This window comes from Rhodamnia argentea, chromosome 5 (genome assembly GCF_020921035.1).
Source record: "Rhodamnia argentea isolate NSW1041297 chromosome 5, ASM2092103v1, whole genome shotgun sequence".
NCBI lineage: Eukaryota > Viridiplantae > Streptophyta > Magnoliopsida > Myrtales > Myrtaceae > Rhodamnia > Rhodamnia argentea.
In genome coordinates, this window is record NC_063154.1 from 785091 (window position 1) to 792274 (window position 7184).

General features: G+C 40.0%; 1 pseudogene; it reads left to right on the forward strand.

The window, feature by feature from the left end:
• Positions 1-7184, forward strand: part of LOC115742302 — a 46898-nt pseudogene continuing 39714 nt past the window's right edge.

Below are 7184 nucleotides of genomic sequence, written 5' to 3' on the forward strand. Positions count from 1 at the left end.
TTGGAGCGAATCGGCCCTTCGATGCAAGCGCTCCCCCTCCGACTCTCCCAACGATCAACATGAAGGTACTTTCTCAACTCTCGTTTACTCGCCTCTACTTCGGTTTGACTTTCGCTCGAGATTCGCAATTCTCTAACGCGTCTTTTTTTTTTTTTCCCTCCCTGTCTATAATCATCAAGTTCAATATAGTGAATCCCATCACTGGTTGCCAAAAGAAGCTTGTAATCGAAGATGACCAGAAGCTGTAAGTTGAATCTTTCTATGGACTAGAATTGCCCTCACGAATTGCCAATGCTAAATGTTGAATGGATTGTAGAGACAGATTGTGGGATGGGGTAATCGATAGGGAGTGATTTTGGGGTATTCCAAATTGGGTTGAGAAAAGTTTCTTATTGTTGATTTCAACTCTAAACTAGGGAAAGAAATCGAAAGTTACTGATCAAACGATACAGTTCTGAGTTGTCTGTTACGTAGCAAATGTCGAAGCATAGGTACCTTTTGATGGTACTATGGCCTTGGTAGCCAATTCTTGTTCTTTTACTCCAGTTATCAATACAATTTTGCACAACCTCGATTGTTAGTAAAATTCCAACACTAGATTCCAGCCTTGGTCCAGATGAACCTCATTGTTTAACAAGTACACTGAGCATAAAAATCTGACCTTTTTGCGTGGATATCTGACCCAGTTTCTAGTATAAAAGAAAAAGCTAGTTCTTTATTGCTTAGACATGTCCAAAGCTGGTGAGGACTATATTTGTTCAATTAGTTTAGCTCTGAAAGGTAACTGAGATTCTTTTTTTCGACATTTTGGATTCAATGTTGGTTTTGTCTGGCTACCCATGTTCTTTATAGGCCATGCTGCCGTGCTAGATCTTATTGTATGGAAACCAGCATCACTAGCATTTCATACTTAAGGATTGGATCATAACAATTTGAAGATTCTCATAAATCCTAAGTCTTATTTTATTGTCTTCGTCGGAAATATCATTATCTGTAGAGGTTAATGGCCGATTTTCTCTATAGCAAAAGAAAAGGGATGTGGAGTAATGACGTCCTTATCAACTTTTTTGTGCAGTCGGACAGATTTTGATAAGAGGATCTCACAAGAACTCAGGGGTGGTCTGGGTGAGGTATGTGTCTGCAATAGTTTTATGGAGCTTTTGGCAATGTTTTTTTAATCAGTTCCATTATTGATTGTCCTCTATGTGAGGCAGCAATTCGGCTACGTGTTTAAGATGATGGAAGGCTGTGACAAACAAGGGTTTCCAATGAAGCAGGGAGGGCTGACTCCTGATCATGTTCGTCTCTTGTTTAACCTGTCGAAGGAAGATGACATTAGGAAATATGTCAATCCATGTCGCAGGACCTTCGCTACTAAATCTGGTGAGGGTTTTCATCATTATTCAAATTTGTTTTCTTTTCCTTTTGGCTTATTAAAAGGCATCGATTCTGATTTGACTTTGACTCTTGATGTTATGTTGAGTTATAAACACGTTCTGATCATTCTTCTCGTCTTTCGACAGGGAAATTAGAAAGTTAGGCCATTGACATTAGAAAGGAAGTGTGCGAATTGCTGACAAGAAGAAGAGAATTGCTAAGGCAAAGGCAGAGGCATCTGACTGCCTGAAGCTTCTTGCTACCAGGTTGAAGGAGCAGCTTGAGCGCCGCGGTGAGAGCTTGGCTAAGAACAGATCCAGGTTGTCTGCTGCCTCAAAGCCTCTCTTGCAACTTAGGTTGTTTCTACTTTTTGATCGATTTCGGTGAAACGAGGAATTTCAGTTAAGGCAATTTTGGCAGCTGAGAATTCAGAGAATTGTCATTGGGAAGTTGTTTACTTATAGCTTTTAGCTCTGCCTCGGAATTCGGGGACATTTTATCGTCGGGTTGTTGCTGTTCCTTAGTCTCAGAACTTGAAATTTATTTTTAGAAAGTTCAGTTGGCTCATATGCAGATGGAGTGATTTTGGTTATAGGAATGTGGAGAAAATATTTAGAGTTTTCTAAGCGGCTGATGTGCTGGTGCATGTTTTGCTTACATCAACTGATAGATTGACATGTGTTCGTTGATGTGGAATGAAATAAATAAAATTAGTAATATGCCATGTTCAGCGATGGAATTCTCTCTGCTTCATTAGAGTTGCCAAGCTTTGACCACTATGGAGGTTATGTCACGGTTAATAAATTGGCAACGCATAGTAAGGATTCCTTCCTCTTCTTCTACGGCTTATTGGAGGTATTATGAGTTCTTAATTCTCGCATTTGCTCGATCTCTAATGTCATTGCCAGGTTTAGGAACAAGTTCGCTTCACTTTAAGCACAAGTATTTGTCCATTATTTGATCACTTCTATGGCAATCTCTCCCCCCGCGCAAAGTCGACATATCTAATAATGGCCAAAGAAGTGGTAGATCATAACTGTATTGCTATTTTTCATTTCTTTCTTGGAACAAAGCTTTTTTTCGCCGTCGAGATACGTTTGTACGGAATAAGACCTTTGAGTTATCATTAAATGCAGTTTAATGATGCCATCTTCTAGGGCTGGTTGCACAATGGACAATGCCCTAAGTAGTGTTTGGTCTTGCTCCGCAACAATTTCTAACTGGTTTGACTTGTGTGTCACTGTACGTATGATTTATAATTGCTCTTGATTCTTTAGCTACGCTCTCTGTGACGTCCCGAAATTTCAACCCTCGTAAGAAAATTATAAATTCCAGGGTGGATAGTAAATTTGGATCTTGAGGATTTAATAGTCGATGATTGGCTATTCTGGAGTGTTTGTCGGGAAAAATCAAGTTTGAATCGTCAAACTTTGACTCGTTTTACCGAGATTCGTCGCGCGCAATTTTAGGTTTGCTCGAGCTATAAATACCAAAATATCATTTTTACCCTCGATCATTTGAGTCAAGTGACCGTCTGATACCTATTTATTAAATTACCAAATCGCCCGTGGGATTTATGCACTTAAGATAAGGGAATTAAGGAATTTTTGAAAAGTTATGTGGGCCCCCAATTCTCTCCCCTTTTCCGTCGAAATTCCCCTCCCCAATTTGTGCAGCCTCCCCACTTTAGTTAAGGTGACATCATTGCCCACCTCATCACCCCCTTCCCCAAGTTTTGACTTTTCTCCCCCCTTCCTGCCCAAATTTCCCCCACCTCACGTTTTCCCTTTCTCTTCTTCTTTTTTTCTAGTCTTCTTCTTTTCACTTCCCCTGACCCCCCCTAACGACGCGGCCCCACCACAATCCCATCTCCTCCTTTTGCATCGTTTTCTCCCTCGTTCTTTCTCCTTCTTCTTGCGTTGTGACGTGACAGAAACCCCCTGCTGCACTGTTTCTCTTCTTCTTCTTCGCTTTGCTTCTTTGTTCCTCTTCTTTCTTTCTGTTTCGCTTGAACCAGCCCCCATCAACGACCACCACCGACGGTCTCACTGCCCAGCCGCCTCCGGCCTTCGCCGTTGCGACGCACCAACCTCCAGTCGTTGCCTCCGCCGCTCAGCGCCGCGCCAGCCTCCACCCCAACGGCGTCGCGCCATCTTGGACTCGTGGGATCTCAGGGACTGAGAGCCAACACGGCTCACGCCGCCGTGCTCTATCCTCGACCACTTTCACTCGACCTCGCCGCGTCCCGACGACGAACCACAGCCCACGTTCCCTCGGTTTTGTGACGCCGCGATCCCAACCTCCACTGTTCATCACTTCTATCGGCCACCCGAGACCCAAACAGTGTAGTCCCAAATCCGAAAATAACCGAGGACCTGAGAATGTGCTAGCTCCGACGCTTAAATCCGTGTCGCGGCGCTAACCCGAGGATTCGAATCACCCGAACCGAAATTCTGACCGATAGCCCCTAAACCCGAACCTTATCTTTGTTCAGCCACCGTATAGTTGCCTCGTTGCCGCCTCGGTTCCGACCCAAGGTTGAGCCAACCCAAAGTCGTACGTGGACTCGACCCGATACGGGAGTTTGTAATGTGATCCCAGAATCCGACTCGACATCGAACGCAGGAGTTGTGAGTTAACCCCTAAACTCTGAATAGGGAATTGACTGCGTTTAAGGATAGATGTAATATTATTAACTGCTAATTAGATTATTTAGCTGGGGCCGGATAATTTAATTGCATGCGATCGGATTACTTGCGTGAAGCCGAGTCACCTGAATATTTTGGTTTTATTAATGGAAGTTTGGAATAATTAATCAGGTCGGATTAATTAAATGTGATCGAGATAATTAATTACGTTAATTAATTATTATTGTACGATTATTATTATTATTGGGTGATTATTGTATTATTATTGGGTGATTGTATAATGACTGCTACTTTTCTGGATTGATGTGAGTGATCACCCTGTTTATGGTTGCAAAATCTTGTGGATGATTTGTATATCTATGTGACCACGTGTGGACTGAATTTTGAGCATAAAAATGGCCTCGAGCCAAGTTTTGAACACGATTGTTTGTGAGTGCATTGAATTAAATGCAAAGATAAGAACCGACTTGATTGCCTCGTGTGCTTGCGTGGTCATATGAGGAGATTATACCGTGCCGGTCGTACGGTTTCCTAGTAAGTTCGTGCCGTGCCAGTCGTACGGAATAACATGACTTATTAGACGCCGGTCGCAGCTTGTGAAGGACCGAAGCCCCTACGGGGATTCCTGGTAGTTCCGTGTCGTGCCGATCGTACGAATCTTACGGACTATCGGACGCCGTCGCCGGAAATAAGGGACGAAGCCTGGTCATGCCCGTAGACACCGCCAGTCGTAGTGTTAAACACCGCCGGTCGTAGTGTTAAGCCACACCAGTCGTGTGCGCTGGGCCCGATGTTTTTTTTAATAACCGGAACACGTGTGATACATTATGTATGAGATTGTGATGGGTGTTACGGTTGAGTGTCATGGTTTATATGTTGTTGGCTGTTATGATATGAATTGTTCGTCGTGTGGCCCATGGTGGGGTAAGTTTGCATGTGATTGAAGATTTATTGTGATATTGTACTTGGCCATGTGGTAGATATAGCGTGGCGTGAGTCGCACGCTATTGATCTGTTATCGATATTATCCCGCATGCTTAGGATGCCTTGAGCGAGTCAATGTCCTACTCGGACTTAGGCGTTGACTCACGGAGATTTTATATCTCACCCGTTGTTGTTAACCATTTTTCGGGCCTTAACTATGGGAAGCTGGAAGTGAGAAAGGCTTCTTTTTGAGTAGCATGAAGTAGTGTTAACCCCCAACCCCGAACCGGTATTTTTGAGGATTGTAAAAAGTGGCCCTAAGGTAGGGCTTGTATGTACGTATTTCCCAAGATTAACAAGATAATTAAATAAAAGTGATTTTTGGTTAGTATTGATTGATTTGACTTCCTCTTGTTCTATCTCTACTTTTAATTTATTTGTTTGGGGATATTACACGTTCCGCATGCGTTATTATTATTAAGATAAAACTAATGGGTCGATGACGTCGATTTTGACCTGAGGCGTTTTGGTAGGGTTGTTGTGGGCCCGGGGATCGGGGCGTGACACTCTCAGTCGATGGATCCTAGCTGGCTCGGTCTTCAAATGTATGTGCATGTTTCGAGTGAATCGATTGTCACCACGTGTCAAAACTCTGCCAATTTGTAATAGATGAGCTCATCAGGCATTGCATTGATGAGCCTTGTGGCTGTCATGATCGATAAGTTTATTAGACATTCCACCAGTCGAGCTTTATGGATTAATTGTATAGTCATGACCTAGTTTTGGCCATTAGCTTCTTTACATTTGGGCATAGTGTCAAAAAAAAAAAAAGTCTTACATTATTTCCACGCTCTAAACGAGTATAACACTCCTGAGATTGTTGTTGTGAAGAAAATAACCTCAAGATAAATAATTAATTAAAATCACAAATGGAAACCAAGAAAACTGCTATGTATTGAAAATCTAAAAGCCACACATTGTCATGAAATACAAGACAATCCCTATTAATCAGAATAATGATATTTTATCCCACTGCCATATGTCGTTTGCCATTTGTGTTGTATATGAACTTTATTTCCTCTCTTCAACTTACTAACATGCAAGCTGATTTCTATAAATAATATTTTTGTAATGAGTTTGAACCTACATGGTAATTTTTGTTCTCTAACATAATATAAATATATATTGCAATTATAAAGAGTCCACAACATTTACCAAAGACCCCCTAAGGAATCTTGAACTAAAGAATTATAGATTAAAAGGAATTATTTTTCGAACAAAGAAAAAAGGAGTTATTCCACCATGAACTTCAGAAAAACATTGTAAAAAATGTACTTTGTTAATATATGCTTTTAAATTAGGGTAATGATAATTAATTAATTAAAATAGTCGAATCTTAGATGATTCTCGTAAAAAAAACAGTGAACATGTAAAATTCTTCGATTTTACCAAAAAAAAAAGAAAAAAAAACTACAGTTTAGGAAATGTTCATACAAGTTATATTTTTCCTCTTCCATCATGCTTACCAGTAATGAGAAGTCTCAGTAAAGGCTATTTTAGAACATTTGAATTTTTTATGGGAATCTAAATCTATTTCAATCAATTCAAATGAGAGTTAGTAAATCAGACTAGCTTGTACAAAACTTGAACAGATAAAAGTTGGCTAGTCGCATAAGAAAGTTGGTACTTTCATATACAAGGTGAAAAATTTAAGCTGGCGAGGAAGGTTAATAAGCATTAGCAGAGGATCAAAAAAGTTTTAAGTAACGAATATTAAGCCCTGAAAAATGATGAAAATGAAAATACAAAAGTTATTTGATAACATATGAAATTAAGTAAGTTCTATTGCTTTCAGATTGTACTTGATATAATGAGCATTATTGGAATGTTTTGAAAATATACCAGTAAAATCTTTTTTTCCATTGTCTTTTTATCAGTTAATTAAGTAAGGCATTCTTACTTACCATATTGAGTGATTTTTGACTTAAACCAATTAATCCAGTTGTGTGTATTTAGTGGTTATCAGGCCCATGTGAAGACATTAAGAGCTGAAAATCATAACTTTCAACACTAAATATGGTTATCAAAGAGAAAAAAAAAATGGTAACAAAAAGAAGCTGTAGAATAATTTTCTAGTTGTAGATACATCATCAATATTAAGCCACGATATCCATATTTGGTAGCAAATCATATATGATTCGATTCGATTCAATAAAAGGAAAGTATTTCTATAGT